General features: G+C 44.9%; 2 long non-coding RNA genes across 2 annotated transcripts; both read right to left on the reverse strand.

Moving 5' to 3' along the window:
- Positions 1-9,063: 9,063 nt before the first annotated feature.
- On the reverse strand, positions 9,064-10,844 carry LOC308468651. Its single transcript, XR_013981776.1, has 4 exons — positions 10,013-10,844; positions 9,323-9,377; positions 9,189-9,246; positions 9,064-9,095 (listed from the first exon to the last, which is right to left on the reverse strand). It is a non-coding gene; the product is annotated as an uncharacterized lncRNA (long non-coding RNA).
- Positions 10,845-11,619: 775 nt separating this feature from the next.
- On the reverse strand, positions 11,620-16,564 carry LOC308468665. Its single transcript, XR_013981794.1, has 3 exons — positions 15,187-16,564; positions 12,824-12,939; positions 11,620-12,443 (listed from the first exon to the last, which is right to left on the reverse strand). It is a non-coding gene; the product is annotated as an uncharacterized lncRNA (long non-coding RNA).
- Between the last annotated feature and the right edge of the window lie 1,687 nt (positions 16,565-18,251).

Here is an 18,251-nt window from a genome sequence, read left to right on the forward strand (position 1 = left end):
TCCCTTCCGCACTGAGCCTCCCTTCCTTTCCCACACCCTCCCCTACTTCTCTTGCTTTCTATTTTGCTCACATTTCCTCTGTCATTGCACAACACCCGCCTACACGGACACACAGAAACACACACACAGAGGGGCCTATTCAGCATCTTTTCCTCACCTCCTTTTTTTTCAGCTGCACAGAACAAAACCCTGCACTTGTGACTTTCAAAAGCATTTGTTTCACATGCAAAGGTCTCAGACTCAGTCCTCAACATCTCCAGGCAGGGTTGCAGAGACCCTGCCTAATGATGATGATGATGATGATGATGATGATGATTTATTATTTATACCCCAACCATCTGGCTGGGCTTCCCCAGCTACTCTGGGCGGCTTCCAACAAAATATTAAAATATAATAATGCATCAAGCATTAAAAGCTCCCCGAAATAGGGCTGCCTTCAGATGTCTTCTAAAAGTCTGGTAGTTGTTTTTGTCTTTGACACCTGATGGGAGGGCGTTCCACAGGGCCGATGCCACTACCAAGAAGGCCCTCTGTCTGGTTCCCTGTAACTTGGCTTCTTGCAGTGAAGGAACTGCCAGAAGGCCCTCGGCGCTGGACCTCAGTGTCCAGGCTGAACGATAGGGGTAGAGACGCTCTTTCAGGTATACTGGACTGAGGCCGTTTAGGGCTTTAAAGGTCAGCACCAACACTTTGAACTGTGCTCGGAAACGTACTGAGAGTCAATGAATATCTTTCAGGACCAGTGTTATATGGTCTTGGCGGCCGCTCCCAGTCACCAGTCTAGCTGCCGCATTCTGATACCCTGTATAGCTGCTGCCAGTCAGTGTACAGAAAGTCCAGGCCAGAGAACTTAGAATCAACACTGTTGAGTTGGAAGAGATCCATAGGGTCATCTTTTCCATGCCCCTAAAATGCAGGAATAACAGCTAGAAAAAAAAAAACCACCCTAAAATGAGGAAGAGCCCACCGCCTTCTGAGATAGTCCATTCCACTGCCCAACAGCTGTTACTGTCAGAAAATTCTTCCTAATGTTTAGTCAGAATCTCCCCTTTTGTCATTTGAATCCATTGGTTTGGGTTCTCCCCTCTGGAGGAGAAAGCAAGCTTGCTCCGTCCTCCATGTGACAGCCTTTCTGCTTCTTTCCGTCAGCGCTGGTAGATGTAAAAGGAACTAGACCCAAACATGGATGGAATCCCAACATTACAGGATTATAGCATTTATCTTTGTGATGATTCCAACTGTCATCAGCTCAGCTGTGTGAGAGGACAACTGCATGGCAGGAGTTATAAAGGAAACTGCCTTATGCCAAGTCAGAACACTGGTGCATGTACCTCAGTATTGTCCACTCTGAAAGGCAGCAGCTCTCAAAGGTTTCATAATAACATCAGAAGAGCCTGTTGGATTAGGCCAGTGGTTCACCTAGTCCAGCATCCTGTTCTCACAGTGGCTGAACAGTTGTCTGTGGGAAACCAGCAAGAAGGATTTGAGCGCAAGAGCCCTCTCTCTTCCCTCTTGTGGTCTCCAGCAACTGGTATTCAGAAGCGCTGCTGCCTCCAACTGTGGAAGCAGAGCAAAACCACAACTGCCCCTGAGGCAAGAGGGTAACTCCATCAAGTCCCCTCCTATGGGGATTCTAACTGCTTTCAAGACTCAGGCTCCATCATGGCAGGAGCTGGCCTCTCTTCCTGGACTGGATGCTCCTGGATCTGATCAGCTGTGGAGGTGGGTGGGTGGGGGCAGACAGGATGCTTGTGTGGGGAGGGACTGCTCAGGAACAAGGCAGCCAGAGCCACTGGCATGGGTTGCAACTTTAAGGACTGTAAGCAGTAAGGAGAGCCAGTGTGGTGTAGTGGTTAAGAGTGGTGGACTCGTAATCTGGTGAACCGGGTTCGCTTCCCCGCTCCTCCACATGCAGCTGCTGGGTGACCTTGGGCCAGTCACACTTCTCTGAAGTCTCTCAGCCCCACTCACCTCACAGAGTGTTTGTTGTGGGGGAGGAAGGGACAGGAGATTGTGAGCCGCTTTGAGACTCCTTAGGGTAGTGATAAAGCGAGATATCAAATCTAAATTCTTCTTTTACTTCTTCAGTGCCGGATTTATGTATAGGCTAAGTAGGCTGAAGCCTAGGGCCTCTAAATCTAGGGGGACTCCCCAGCCCACCTGCCCCCCAGCAGGCAGCCTCCCCTCTCCCAAAAATGCAAACGCAAGACTTCACGCAAGGGCAGGGCAACTCAGCCCAGCAACTATAAGACTCAGAGCCAGCCAGTGGGGCCCAATTTGAACTCTGGGGCCCAACTTAAAAAAATAATAATTGTGGGGCCCCAGTTCACAGCCCAAGTCTGCAGAATCTTAGAGATATAAATAAAATCCATCTAGATTGCCCTGGTGCAGGGGGGCCCTTAGGAGCGGCCTGCAAGGCCCAGTTTGGCCCCATTGCTCCAATTGCCTTCAGGCCAGCCCTGATGAGACTGTGCAGCGGTTGGACGGACAAGTCCTGCCCCTTTAGGTCCCTGGTGCCACTATTCAGAGTACAAACTCCAGGACTCCAGAGCTAGCAGGTCCAGAGTCAACAACCAGCTGCACAGCCTTCCCCAGCTCAAGGGTCAGGTCTGTAGTGGTCAGTGGGAGAGTCGGAGTAGGGGGCCGGCTGGGGCAGATAGACCAGGCAAGCAAGCTCTGCCAAGTCCCTTCCATTCCTTCCCTCCTCCTTGTCTTGAACAGAGCAAGGCAAGCACATGTGACTGGCACTGGCCTCACCCCTCCCAGGCAAGGAAGTCTATGTTTCACGCTGCACAGAGCCCTGTTGGTGCCTGCAGCATGCACTGCAGATTGCCGACAGGCAGAGAGAGGCCTTGGGGATCAGGGAAGGCAGCAGCGGGAAGGGATCCCACTGTAGAAGGCAGGAGGCCAGGCTGCAGGTTGGTAACTGAACCTCATCCTGAGGGAAAATAAGTAGAGGGATCAGTTCAGGGACAGAGGAACTGTTTTTTTTGTCTTATTTTATTTGTGCCCGGTGGTGTTTTCCTTTCTGTGTTTGGTTTAAAGTGCCTTTTTGTGTTTAAAATCCTGTTAGTTGTAAATAGTCAATAAAATCTTTATTCTTTGTTTAAAAGCCTAGTCTGGTGCTCCGACCACGGAGTCTCCCCCCGCTCTGTCCACTACCAGTGCCTTAAGAAGGGTCCTGGGAGGGGGAAAGCCCAAAAATGTGCAGGTGCCAACCCTCCAGGAGAAACCCAAAGGAGTTTTCATCTCCAAACCCCAGGAGTCAGCCAGAGGGGTCTCACTGCCCCTCCAGAAAGGCATAGCGAAGTCAGTGAGCAGTGGCAGCTACTGAAGAGTGATAGAAGCCCACCAAGTTTATCCAGTTGAAGATTTTTTTAATTTTTAGATTCTAATCTGAGCATGAGTAAAAGATTTAAAAGTGGTGCTAGCAAGCTCAAGAGATTAGAGGTTCGAAAATGCTATGATAATGAAGTTAAGACCAATCACTGCTTTTGTGCATCAACCACTCATTGAAGCAACAAGAGCCAGCAGTGAAGCTATCCAGCCTGAGCTAAGTACTAGCATGCAACCAGAAAAAACCTCCCTGAAAGACTTAGCTGGATATATATTACCTTGAGTAATATCCCCATGTATGACTTATCTCGTGGGTAGGCAAACTAAGGCCCAGGGGCTGGATCTGGCCCAATCGACTTCTCAATACGGCCCGCTGACGGTCCAGGAATGAGCATGTTTTTACATGAGTAGAATGTGTCCTTTTATTTAAAATGCGTCTCTGGGTTATTTGTGGGGCATAGGAATTCATTTTTTTGTTTGTTTTTTCAAAATATAGTCTGGCCCCCCACAAGGTCTGAGGGACAGTGGACCAGTCCCCTGCTGAAAAAGTTTGCTGACCCCTGACTTAGCTGGATATATTATATTACCTTGAGTATGACTGAAGTGTTAGTTCACCCTATAATTCTACATGGGAATATTATACAGTGGTACCTCTGGTTACATACTTAATTCGTTCCGGAGGTCCATTCTTAACCTGAAACCGATCTTAACCTGAAGCATCACTTTAGCTAATGGGGCCTCCTCCTGCTGCTGTGCCGCCAGAGCACAATTTCTGTTCTCATCCTGAAGCAAAGTTCTTAACCCGAGGTACTATTTCTGGGTTAGCGGAGTCTGTAACCTAAAGCATCTGTAACCTGAAGCATATGTAACCCGAGGTACCACTGTACATCTCACTGTAGTGGGGAAGACTGTGGCCTGTGCGTTTGTCCTTAGTCTGCTGCAAAGGTGATATCTGTTGATGGGCAACTTCAGTGCCCCTGCTCTTCCTTCTGTATCAACCAGACCTGAAATGCACAGCCATTCAAATAGAGGACACCTTCATACAGAGAATGGTCACCTGTCCACATCCTCTGATAGCCCTGAAAACTGACAACTGTCTTCTGTAAAATAGGACACCTGAGCATCTTATATTTGCTGTTCTTCTTCTGCTGATGAGTGAACGTGATGCCATTTCTCTTTCATCCCGGCCTTTTCCACATTCTGCATAATCTAAATAGGATCCATTTATTTGTATATTTAGGTTACTTCCTAAACAAACAATGCAAATTAAGAGACAGTCTCTCTCTCTCTCTATATATATATATATAAAAGATAAATATTTTGTTCCCTGTGGCTGGGAGTGCTAGGATGAGAAGCATCCATGTAATCTACCTTGTCTTAGACACACACCAGTGATATATCAGGGGAGAACCTTGCTTGATTTAGTTTTTTGGGGGGGAGAGATAGATAAAGAGATAGAGAGAGAGGTTGCATTGGAAGTAAGCAAGGGCACCGCAGGGACTTGAACCCCATCCTGGAAACCAGGAGTGCCAACCACCAGCGCCTTTTTCTTTTTTTTCCTTTTTCTTTTTTTGGCAATGCAACAAGGTGAAAAGCAAAACCTGAGCGAACACTCTGAATACTGAATGTTCTCTCAGGAAAAAGAAAACCCTTAAGAGTTATGAAGTTGCAGACAGAACACAGTCGAGGTTTTATCCCTTGCCAAGCAAGGGATATTCTTTTTTTAAAAAAATTATTTTTTATTCATTTTACAATACAAGAATATAAAAACACATAACACAATTTTTCACAAATACATTTTTTGGAGTTCCCTCAGCTCCTCTGCAAATCCTCCATTTTAATCCTTCTTCCGCATTTCTTAATCTATTATTGCCTTTTATTAAAAGCCTCCTCCCTCTTATTCCCTTTTTTACAATATTTCTAATATTATTTTCACAGAGCCTCTTGCAAACCTACAAACGTTAATTGTTCATTGCAAATACTTTTCAAATAGTCTACAAATTTACTCCAGTCTTCAGTGAATCTGTGGTCTCGTAGGCCTCGGATCCTTCCTGTTAATTTGTCAAGTTCTGCGTATTCCATTAACTTCATTCTCCATTCTTCCATCGATGGTAATTCTTCTTGTTTCCATTTTTGGGCTAGCAGTACAGTGGTGCCTCGCAAGACGAAACTAATTCATTCCGCGAGTTTTTTCGTCTAGCGAATTTTTCGTCTTGCGAAGCACGGTTTCCCATAGGAATGCATTGAAATTCAATTAATGCGTTCCTATGGTCAAAAAAAGTCCAAACAAAGCCAAATTTGGTACAACAAGAGTTTATTAACTGCTCTTTAAAGTCGCACATACTTTAAAGAGCATATCAAAAATTGAAGGAACAATAAATTAAGTTTCTAAACATGACAGGAAAAACATTTAAAAATCAAAAAAGGGTACATTACATTTTCTAAGACTCTGGGGGACCACTTGAAGAAGGTTCCTCTTCCACTCTTTGCTTCTTGCTGAGGAACCTGTCCATGGTCTGCTGCTTCATCCGCCTTTTCAGCACCTCCCTGAAAGACGACATGACCCTCGTATCAAAAGTGTTCGCTTGGTCATGTGTCACGTGCTTGTCAGGGTGGTGCCGCTCTGCAAAAGCCTGCACATCCTTCCACTTCTGGCAAATGTCCCTCAGTTCTTTGGAGGACGGCCGTTCCTCAGTTGCTTCCTCCTCTTCCAGCGAGGCCTGCTCCTGTGCAACCTCTGACTGCAGTTCAACCAGCTCCTGGGTGGTCAGCTCGTGGTCGTGCTCCTCCACCAGCTCGCAGACGTCCTCCTCTGTGACCTCCAGGCCCATGGCCCTCCCCAAGGCAACAATGTCCTGCACCACTGTTGACTCTGGTGCATCAGAGTCACTTGGTGCCACACAGTCCGGCCACAGGCTGCGCCAAGCGCAATTCAAATTTCTCTGGCTGATCCCGTTCCAGGCCGTGGTGATCATCTTCAAGCAGGTGACGATGTCGAAGTGGTCCTTCCAGAATTCCCGCAGGGTGATGGTGGTGCAATCAGTCACCTCGAAGCATCGCCTGAAAAGCTCCTTGGTGTAGAGTTTCTTGAAATTGGCGATGACCTGCTGATCCATCGGCTGGAGCAGTGGCGTGGTGTTAGGCGGCAGGAACATGATGTTGATGAAGCTGAACTCCTCCAACAAGTCCACCTCAAGGCCTTTAGGATGAGCAGGAGCATTGTCCATCAGAAGCAAAGCCTTCAGCGGCAGGTCGTTGTCCAGCAGGTACTGTTTGACAGCAGGGCCAAAAGCAAGATTGACCCAGTCCACAAACAGCACACGTGTGACCCAAGCCTTGCTGTTGGATCACCACATGACACTCAGCCGCTCCTTGTCGACCTTGTGTTTCTTGAAGGCCCGTGGGTTCTCCGAGTGGTACACCAGCAGGGGCTTGATCTTCAGGTCGCCGCTTGCGTTGGCACAGAAGAGCAGGGTCAGGCGGTCCTTCATGGGCTTGTGGCCAGGCAACTTGGCCTCCTCCTGTGTGAGGAAAGTCCTTTTGAGCATCCTCTTCCAAAACAGCCCGGTCTCGTCGCAGTTGAAGACCTGCTGTGGAACGTAGCCCTCCGTCTTCACAACCTCCAGGAACTCCAAGGCAAAGTCTTCAGCCGCAGGAACATCAGAACTGGCAGCCTCTCCATGCCTGACCACGCTGTGGATTCCGGATCTTGCCTTGAACTGGTCAAACCAGCCTCTGCTTGCCTTGAAGACTTCTGGCTCGGCCGAGGTTCCTGGCTGTTCCCGGATGAGGTCTGCGTGCAAGGCCTTGGCCTTCTTACAAATTACGGCCTCAGTCACTGTGTCCGCTGCACGCTGCTTCTCTTCTAACCAGATGAGGAGCAACTTCTCGACCTCCTCCAGAACAGCTGGGCGGTTCTTCACGATCCTGGTGACTCCCTTGGCTGCATCAGTCGCAAGGATCTTCTCCCTCATCTTCAGGATGGTCCCGATGGTCGATGGGTTCCTGCTGTACTCCCTGGCGAGGTCCGTCACACGCATTCCACCGTCGTGCTTCCGGATGATCTCCTTCTTCATCTCCAGCGTCACCTTCTCCTTCTTCCTCTCGCCGGCCTCCGCAGCAGCAGTCTTCTTGGGTCCCATGGCAGCACAGCTGTTACCTTTGTAAACTCAGAAAAAGAAAAAAAAAATCAGCAATTCAAACCCAGAACCAAGTCCTTGAATTCCAAACACCCAACCCAAAATCCAAACCCCCCCAAAAAAAGTTTTAAAAGTTTAACTTACGAAATGGCTGCAAATCACCAAAGTCTTCAAAATCCTCAAATGGCTGCAAAAGAAGTTTTGGGAAAGCTTTAAAAATCACCAAAGTCTTCAAAAAACTCAACTGTTCCCCCAGCCCCTCCCCAACTGTTGCAAACCCCTCCCCAACTGTTGCAAACCCCTCCTCAACTGTTCCCCCAGCCACCCAGCACACAGAAATTCAAAACCCAGAAAATTTTTTCAAAAAAAACCAACATGGCCCAATGGTCACAGAAAACCATAAAAATTCAAAAAAACCCACACAAGCTCCCAGATTCCTGCAAACCCCTCCCCAGCTGTTCCCCCAGCCACCCAGCACACAGAAATTCAAAACCCAGAACATTTTTTCAAAAAAACAACAACATGGCCCAATGGTCACAGAAAACCATAAAAATTCAAAAAAAACCCACACAAGCTCCCAGATTCCTGCAAACCCCTCCCCAGCTGTTCCCCCAGCCACCCAGCACACAGAAATTCAAAACCCAGAAAATTTTTTCCAAAAAAAACAACATGGCCCAATGGTCACAGAAAACCATAAAAATTCAAAAAAACCCACACAAGCTCCCAGGTTCCTGCAAACCCCTCCCCAGCTGTTCCCCCAGCCACCCAGCACACAGAAATTCAAAACCCAGATTTTTTTTCAAAAAAAACCAACATGGCCCAATGGTCACAGAAAACCATAAAAATTTTTAAAAAACCACACAAGCTCCCAGATTCTTGCAAACCCCTCCCCAGCTGTTCCCCCAGCCACCCAGCACACAGGAATTCAAAAATTCAAACCCAGATTTTTTATTTTTTTTTAAAAATAAACATGGCCCAATGGTCACAGAAAATCATAAAAATGCAGGAAAAAACCACACAAGCTCCCAGATTCTTGCAAACCCCTCCCCAGCTGTTCCCCCATCCACCCAGCACACAGAAATTCAAAAATTCAAAACCCAGATTTTTTTTTTAAAAAAAATAAACATGGCCCAATGGTCACAGAAAATCATAAAAATGCAGGAAAAAACCACACAAGCTCCCAGATTCTTGCAAACCCCCCCCAACACCAAGTCCTTGAATTCTAAACACCCCAACCCAAAATCCAAAAAATCCAAAAAAAGTTTTAAAAGTTTAACTTACCAAACAGCTGCAAAAGAAGTTTTGGAAAAGCTTCAAAAATCCAGCAAACTCTTTAAAAAGCTCAGAAAGGCCACCACACCGCGTGCAATGTGTTGCTCCTCGAGGTCAAGTCGCAACTGCACCTCTTCCAGCAATGCACCCTGGGTTTTAACGGTTTTACGAAAAAGGAAACAAACTTGCAAGACGTTTTCGTCTTGCGAAGCAAGCCCATAGGGACATTCGTCTTGCGAAGCAATTCGAAAACGAAAAAACCTTTCGTCTTGCGAGTTTTTCGTCTTGCGAGGCGTTCGTCTTGCGGGGCACCACTGTATTCTTGCCGGCCAAGCAAGGGATATTCACCTAGATGTGTTTAAGTCACAGAGTGTCATTTTCACTGCCATTAATTTGCAGGGCAGAACACAGAGAGAGGCTGGTTCCAGTCTTAAAACTCACCTTTTTGTTTGTCCCTCTGAAGTCTGAATTCATGGGCCTGGAAGTTTCTTCTGCTGGTCTGTGAAAAGCAATCTGGACTCATTAGCTTGTCCCCAGCCCATTCCCACCAACTCCAGAGAAATGTTCTTACCAACCTGACTTCTGCAGGAGGAGCTGGCTTCCCCGAGTGTGGTGGGCTCTTGGACAGAACTGTGAAGAGATCAAGCGAACGGAAATGGAGAAGCCAGCACAAAAGGATTGTACTGAAAAAGATCACTAAATTGTGGTGTGAACTTCACTTGCTTGCAAAATTCTATTTCTTGTGTCACTGAGATGCACCTGGAAGAGACTAGGGTCTTCAGCAGCCCTCCCCTCCAGATACAGAGGAGCAAAAACAGCAGGTTACCTAAAGCAGTGCAGTCAAGATGCAGATATCTCTCAATCCAATGCTGCAGATGTTCACTTGATGTATCAAGAGCTCTGACACTGCCTTACAGTGGTACCTCGGGTTAAGTACTTAATTCGTTCTGGAGGTCCGTTCTTAACCTGAAACTGTTCTTAACCTGAAGCACCACTTTAGTTAATGGGGCCTCCTGCTGCCACCGCGCCGCCACTGCACGATTTCTGTTCTCATCCTGAAGCAAAGTTCTTAACCCAAGGTACTATTTCTGGGTTAGCGGAGTCTGTAACCTGAAGTGTCTGTAACCTGAAGCATATGTAACCCGAGGTACCACTGTACTTGTCAATTGAGCAGGCAATCTGCTTCAGGCACAGGTAGCTCTGTGAGGTCTGTAAAAAAAAGAGCTGGAACAAAGCAAGGTTGGCTGTCCCACCAAAAGATGTACCTTATTGTGTGGTGATGGCACAGGAAAGGGCCTCCCTTGCAGTGGTGTCCCGACAAGATAGAAGTCCCTCCAGGTAGAAGCACAGAGAGTGACTGCATTAGGCTTTCGAGTTTGCAGCTCTTCTGAAAATGATTGAATAACCAGCATTGCTCAATACAAGCTCTTTGGAATATTTAGTTTGCATATTTGATGTATTATTCCATTTGGAGCCTACCTTTTCTCTAACGGGCTCAGGGTGCTTGAATGGTCCCCCTCACTGCGACCTGAAAGAATCTTTGTACAAAGAGTTGCAGGCAGAACACAACACATATTTTCTCCTCAGCCAAGCACAAGATACTCACCTAGTTGACCTTCATCCAGAAGACACACAACTGTATTGCTGGTATAATTACAATAGAGCAGTTAGAGATTAAAGGTAAAGGTAAAGGGACCCCTGACCATTAGGTCCAGTTGTGGCTGACTCTGGGGTTGCGGAGCTCATCTCGCTTTATTGGCTGAGGGAGCCGGCGTACAGCTTCTGGGTCATGTGGCCAGCATGACTAAGCTGCGTCTGGCAAACCAGAGCAGCACACGGAAATGCCGTTTACCTTCCCACCGGAGCGGTACCTATTTATCTACTTGCACTTTGGCGGGCTTTCGAACTGCTAGGTTGGCAGGAGCAGGGACCAAGCAATGGGAGCTCACCCTGTCACAGGGATTTGAACCACCGACCTTCTGATTGGCAAGTCCTAGGCTCTGTGGTTTACCCACAGCGCCACCCGTGTCCCACTTAGAGGTTACTTGTTAGTTATTATCGCCGCCTCTGATAATACAAAAGTATTGCAGCTGAAGGTAACTATGATTTTGCGTGCCCCATCTGGTCATAAGATTTTGCGTGCCCCATCTGGTCATTAGTGGAACAATCAGCCACCCTCTTATTTATGAGTGAAAATGGCCAGTCAGGATTCCTAAGCTTTCAATAACTTCTGAGTCAATTCTGCCTTATCTTGTGAGCCCCACCACACCCCTCTGGTCATTAGTGGAACGTTCAGCCAGCCTCTTATGTATGAGTGAAAATGACCAGAGTTTCAAATATTTGCACCCCAGGCAAAGAAAATTGGGAGCTACATGCCTCCTTTATCTACAGGATATAGGGCTACAGATCTCTATTCCAAAATGTTTCACAAATGTGGGTTGTTATTATTTTGCGTGCCCCATCTGGTCATTAGTGGAACGTTCAGCCACCCTCTTATTTACGAGTGAAAATGGCCAGACAGGATTCCTAAGCTTTCAATAACTTCTCAGTCATTTCAGCCTTATCTGGTGAGCCCCACCACACCCCTCTGGTCATTAGTGGAACAATCAGCCACCCTCTTATGTATGAGTGAAAATGGCCAGAGAGTTTCAAATATTTCAGCCTTACCATTAGCAGACAAAGTTTTCTGCCCTTTATGTACAGGAAAAAATGGTCAAGGCTCATTCCTACTAATTATGAATTTGTAGGTGCTTAAACGTTTGCTGGACTTTACATGTTTGTAGTTTTGCTTACAAATGGCTGACAAAATGGTGGAAACCCCTAAATACCCACTCCAATCCTTGCAGACCATTTCCTTCCATACAACCATAGATTTGCAGGGTTGGAAGAGACCCTGGGGTCACCTAGTCCAAATATCTCAAGTACAGGAAACCCAGCAGCTATCAACCCTATCATGCAGGTTTTCACCAAAAAGCCAGTAATACCATTTTGGTCAAATTAAATTTCTAATAAAGTCTCAGTATTAATGGATCGTGTTTCCCGCATTAAATAGACCTATTTGCACCCCAGGCAAAGAAAATTGGGAGCTACATGCCTCCTTTATCTACAGGATATAGGGGTACAGATCTCTATTCCAAAATGTTTCACAAATGTGGGTTGTTATTATTTTGCGTGCCCCATCTGGTCATTAGTGGAACGTTCAGCCACCCTCTTATTTACGAGTGAAAATGGCCAGTCAGGATTCCTAAGCTTTCAATAACTTCTCAGTCAATTCTGCCTTATCTTGTGTGCCCCACCACACCCCTCTGGTCATTAGTGGAACGTTCAGCCACCCTCTTATGTATGAGTGAAAATGGCCATAGAGTTTCAAATATTTGCACCCCAGGCAAAGAAAATTGGGAGCTACATGCCTCCTTTATCTACAGGATATAGGGGTACAGGTCTCTATTCCAAAATGTTTCACAAATGTGGGTTGTTATTATTTTGCGTGCCCCATCTGGTCATTAGTGGAACGTTCAGCCACCCTCTTATTTACGAGTGAAAATGGCCAGTCAGGATTCCTAAGCTTTCAATAACTTCTCAGTCATTTCAGCCTTATCTGGTGAGCCCCACCACACCCCTCTGGTCATTAGTGGAACGTTCAGCCACCCTCTTATGTATGAGTGAAAATGGCCAGAGAGTTTCAAATATTTCAGCCTTACCATTAGCAGACAAAGTTTTCTGCCCTTTATGTACAGGAAAAAATGGTCAAAGCTCATTCCTACTAATTATGAATTTGTAGGTGCTTAAACGTTTGCTGGACTTTACATGTTTGTAGTTTTGCTTACAAATGGCTGACAAAATGGTGGAAACCCCTAAATACCCACTCCAATCCTTGCAGACACATTTCCTTCCATACATCCACAGATTCGCAGGGTTGGAAGGGACTTTGGTGTCACCTAGTCCAACTTTCTGAAATTCAAGAAACCCGGTTTTTCACCAAAAAGCCAGTAACACAATTTTGGTCAAATTAAATTTCTAATAAAGTCTCAGCGGTAATGGATCGTGTTTCCCGCATTAAACAGCCCTATTTGCACCCCAGGCAAAGAAAATTGGGAGCTACATGCCTCCTTTATCTACAGGATATAGGGGTACAGATCTCTATTCCAAAATGTTTCACAAATGTGGGTTGTTATTATTTTGCCTGCCCCATCTGGTCATTAGTGGAACAATCAGCCACCCTCTTATTTACGAGTGAAAATGGCCAGTCAGGATTCCTAAGCTTTCAATAACTTCTCAGTCATTTCAGCCTTATCTTGTGTGCCCCCAAAATTCCGGGTTGGCGCCCCCAGGCAATGGCGGAGTTCCTCCGATCGGGAGGAATTTGCTCCGTGGAAATTAGGGTCTGACTGCCACGGCGAAGGCGGAGACCCACTGAAATCACAGGCGGGAGAAGCCTGTGAACTTGGGATTCGGCTGGCACCCTTTGCGCCTCCCCTACTCGCGGGGAAACCCTGATTTGGGGATCTGGAGCGAAGTGGGGTGAGTGGCGCGGTGCTTCGAATTGACTGCTTCTTTCACGGAGTGAAGCCGCATCGCTGTTGCCGGAGAGCGCTGACTTTTTCTTGTGGACAATTGGATTTTAAACAATTACCCGTGAGTAGAACAGAAAATTAGATCCTTAAATTCATTAATTTGGCATCAAAACGGGAAGGTTCTAAACAGGAAGTCCGCCTTCCCTTTTTTGTAAACAGATTGAAGCAAAGAAGTTGCAAGTTAAAGCCTTGGAAAGTTTATTTTTGTAAAGTTTATTTTTGTAAATCTCCATCGGTTAAAACTATTAAACCCCCCTTGGAAGCAGGAGAAGAGGGGGGAAATTTTGGACCTAGCGAGCCTGCAGGAGAGAGTGAAAAACCAAATTACCACTGCTCTGAACCTGGAAATGGGCTGCCAGAAAGAGTGACTTTTTTGACAGCTAGCAATAAGAGAAATATATTGTTTCCATTGTACTCATCTGCGTTTAAAAAGTAGGAAAAGAAACTAACTTTATAGTTTAAATTGTGTTTGAAAGGATTGATACAAGTGGAGACTGTTTCCCTCTAGAGGGAGCTTTTGAAACTGTTACAAGAGTGGAGCTGGGGTTTTTCCAGTCGCAAGATAAGAACTGTGTGAAATAGAGATTGACCTTGGAGAGAATGTTGACAGAAGGAGCCTTAGTGACTGTATTATGTAAGATAAGCTATTCGTTGGAACAGCTCCACAAGAAGACGGATGCTATGAATACCAAACTTGAGAACTTGGGACAAAAAGTGACTAATTTGGAACAAAAAGTGACCATTAATACAGAAATTGTTTAGGATTTGACACAGGAACCTATCTTGATAGGACAAACTGGGGAGAAGACGAAGGAGAATATTGGTCTTGCTAAACCTAAAATAATACAAGTGGAAGCCCCAGTTTTACAGAGGCAAACTGAGGATTATAAGTGGAGGCCTTTTATGAATGAATATAGAAAAAGTCAGAATTTGAAGATTGGAGCCCTGCTTGGATTGAAGAAGGAAGGTTGGATAGACTCTTTCAAGCAGAGATTTACTGACCTTTGGGTCCTGAATCTGGGTCAGGAGGTGATTGGAGTTATGGGGGCCTTTGGATCTGGAGGAGCCTTGAAACATGATTTGGGATATTGTATGGACACTGGTTTTAGCTGTGGAGAGTTGGTTGGTCTGTCGAGAGGGAATGGGGGCATGGTTGGATCGCCCCCCCCCCAAGACTTGCGCTTCAGCACCCTCAGTATCAAAGAATATGAAGAAAAACTGCAGAAGGGACTTGGAAAAGATTTAAGAGCTTCGGACAGAAGATCTCCAGGTTGATGAACTATATGGAATGGACGGAAATGACTGGCAGAATCCGAGACCAGGGAGAAGAGATGGTGGTAGAAGATTGGGAAAGTTTAAAGTTTATATATAGAAATATTGTAAATTTAATGAGTGTTAGAAAATTGTTGGAATGAAATTTTATGGCTTTAGCAGAAATGTTATAAGGAGTTAGGTATCAATAAGTATTTCAGTATTAATGGAAAATAACGTATAAAATATGTTAAGATATTCATAATGATAAAAATAGAGAAAGATGGAAAGGAATTGCTGAAACAAGTAATAGAAGTGGAATACAAAAAGGGAGGTGAGAGGAGGTCGATGAAATAAGGGAATGAAAGATAGAGTAATGAAATGGTATGGTATATGTTTTTAAATTGTTGTTCTTTTGCTTTGTTTAGGTTAATGTGTTAAGGTTGTGTTTTGTATTGTTTATTGTATTGTTTTTTCTTTTCTCTCTCTTTTTTCCCTCTGTTCTATTTTGTCTTTTTCTTTCGCCCATTTTCTTCCTTTTTCTTTTCTTGTAAGTTTTAAAAGTAATAAAGATTATTTTTTTAAAAAAAAAAATCTTGTGTGCCCCACCACACCTCTCTGGTCATTAGTGGAATGTTCAGCCACTCTCTTATGTATGAGTGAAAATGGCCAGAGAGTTTCAATTATTTGCACCCCAGGCAAAAAAAATTGGGAGCTACATGCCTCCTTTATCTACAGGATATAGGGCTACAGATCTCTATTCCAAAATGTTTCACAAATGTGGGTTGTTATGATTTTGCGTGCCCCATCTGGTCATTAGTGGAACAATCAGCCACCCTCTTATTTACGAGTGAAAATGGCCAGTCAGGATTCCTAAGCTTTCAATAACTTCTCAGTCAATTCAGCCTTATCTTGTGAGCCCCACCACACCCCTCTGGTCATTAGTGGAACGTTCAGCCACCCTCTTATTTACGAGTGAAAATGGCCAGTCAGGATTCCTAAGCTTTCAATAACTTCTGTCAATTCGGCCTTATCTTGTGTGCCCCACCACACCTCTCTGGTCATTAGTGGAACGTTCAGCCACCCTCTTATGTATGAGTGAAAATGGCCAGAGTTTCAAATATTTGCACCCCAGGCAAAGAAAATTGGGAGCTACATTCCTCCTTTATCTACAGGATATAGCGGTACAGATCTCTATTCCAAAATGTTTCACAAATATGGGTTGTTATTATTTTGTGTGCCCCATTTGGTCATTAGTGGAACGTTCAGCCACCCTCTTATTTACGAGTGAAAATGGCCAGTCAGGATTCCTAAGCTTTCAATAACTTCTCAGTCATTTCAGCCTTATCTGGTGAGCCCCACCACACCCCTCTGGTCATTAGTGGAACGTTCAGCCACCCTCTTATGTATGAGTGAAAATGGCCAGAGAGTTTCAAATATTTCAGCCTTACCATTAGCAGACAAAGTTTTCTGCCCTTTATGTACAGGAAAAAATGGTCAAAGCTCATTCCTACTAATTATGAATTTGTAGGTGCTTAAACGTTTGCTGGACTTTACATGTTTGTAGTTTTGCTTACAAATGGCTGACAAAATGGTGGAAACCCCTAAATACCCACTCCAATCCTTGCAGACACATTTCCTTCCATACATCCACAGATTCGCAGGGTTGGAAGGGACCCTGGGGTCACCTAGTCCAACTATCTGAAGTACAAGAAACCCAGTAGCTATCTACCCTATCATGCAAGTTTTCACCAAAAAGCCAGTAACACAATTTTGGTCAAATTAAATTTCTAATAAAGTCTCAGCGTTAATGGATCGTGTTTCCCGCATTAAACAGCCCTATTTGCACCCCAGGCAAAGAAAATTGGGAGCTACATGCCTCCTTTATCTACAGGATATAGGGGTACAGATCTCTATTCCAAAATGTTTCACAAATGTGGGTTGTTATGATTTTGCGTGCCCCATCTGGTCATTAGTGGAACAATCAGCCACCCTCTTTAGGAGTGAAAATGGCCAGTCAGGATTCCTAAGCTTTCAATAACTTCTCAGTCAATTCAGCCTTATCTTGTGAGCCCCCCCACACCCCTCTGGTCATTAGTGGAACGTTCAGCCACCCTCTTATGTATGAGTGAAAATGGCCAGAGAGTTTTAAATATTTGCACCCCAGGCAAAGAAAATTGGGAGCTACATGCCTCCTTTATCTACAGGATATAGGGCTACAGATCTCTATTCCAAAATGTTTCACAAATGTGGGTTGTTATTATTTTGCATGCCCCATCTGGTCATTAGTGGAACGTTCAGCCACCCTCTTATTTACGAGTGAAAATGGCCAGACAGGATTCCTAAGCTTTCAATAACTTCTCAGTCAGTTCAGCCTTATCTTGTGAGCCCCCCCACACCCCTCTGGTCATTAGTGGAACGTTCAGCCACCCTCTTATGTATGAGTGAAAATGGCCAGAGAGTTTTAAATATTTGCACCCCAGGCAAAGAAAATTGGGAGCTACATGCCTCCTTTATCTACAGGATATAGGGCTACAGATCTCTATTCCAAAATGTTTCACAAATGTGGGTTGTTATTATTTTGCATGCCCCATCTGGTCATTAGTGGAACGTTCAGCCACCCTCTTATTTACGAGTGAAAATGGCCAGACAGGATTCCTAAGCTTTCAATAACTTCTCAGTCAGTTCAGCCTTATCTTGTGAGCCCCCCCACACCCCTCTGGTCATTAGTGGAACGTTCAGCCACCCTCTTATGTATGAGTGAAAATGGCCAGAGAGTTTTAAATATTTGCACCCCAGGCAAAGAAAATTGGGAGCTACATGCCTCCTTTATCTACAGGATATAGGGCTACAGATCTCTATTCCAAAATGTTTCACAAATGTGGGTTGTTATTATTTTGCATGCCCCATCTGGTCATTAGTGGAACGTTCAGCCACCCTCTTATGTATGAGTGAAAATGGCCAGAGAGTTTTAAATATTTCAGCCTTACCATTAGCAGACAAAGTTTTCTGCCCTTTATGTACAGGAAAAAATGGTCAAGGCTCATTCCTACTAATTATAAATTTGTATGTGCTTAAACGTTTGCTGGACTTTAGCATGTCTGAAGTTTTGCTTAAAAATGGCCGACAAAATGGTGAAAACCTCTAGAATCTAGATAGTCACTCCAATGCCTCTACCAAGCCGCCTCTACCATTGCTATCAGTAGGTTCATCCTCAAAATGCGTTATTTGTTTTTTTCACACTGAAATCAGCAAGGCAACTGTTACAAGATAAAGGAAGCAGTTTGAGGCATCAGATTTTAAAATGGCTCTTCTAAATGTATTACCTTGGGAGCAGAAGTACTGGTGAGGATCCAAACCATGCTTGGAACCTTTTGGATTTATACACATCTGAAGGAACAAAAACTCAACAATATTTTGGTGAGCCTCTTCTGCAGTTGCCCAGTAACTACAATTAGGTATAATACTCTCACCTTTAGTTGGTTGCTTTTTGCTGCTGCTTCTTTTGGCTTTCTCAGTTATTTCCTCCTTTTCTTGCTTGCCCCAGAACCAATTCTTGATCCTAGTGACTTCCAAAGCTTTTCTTTTCAATAGTTATTTCTCTTCTCATGCTTTCATTCTGTTCTAACTTCACCAATCTGAAGTAGCTTCTCAGTTGCCTTGATTTCCATCAGGGAAA

Source organism: Podarcis pityusensis (genome assembly GCF_964106645.2).
Source record: "Podarcis pityusensis genome assembly, chromosome: Z".
Taxonomy (NCBI): Eukaryota; Metazoa; Chordata; class Lepidosauria; order Squamata; family Lacertidae; genus Podarcis; species Podarcis pityusensis.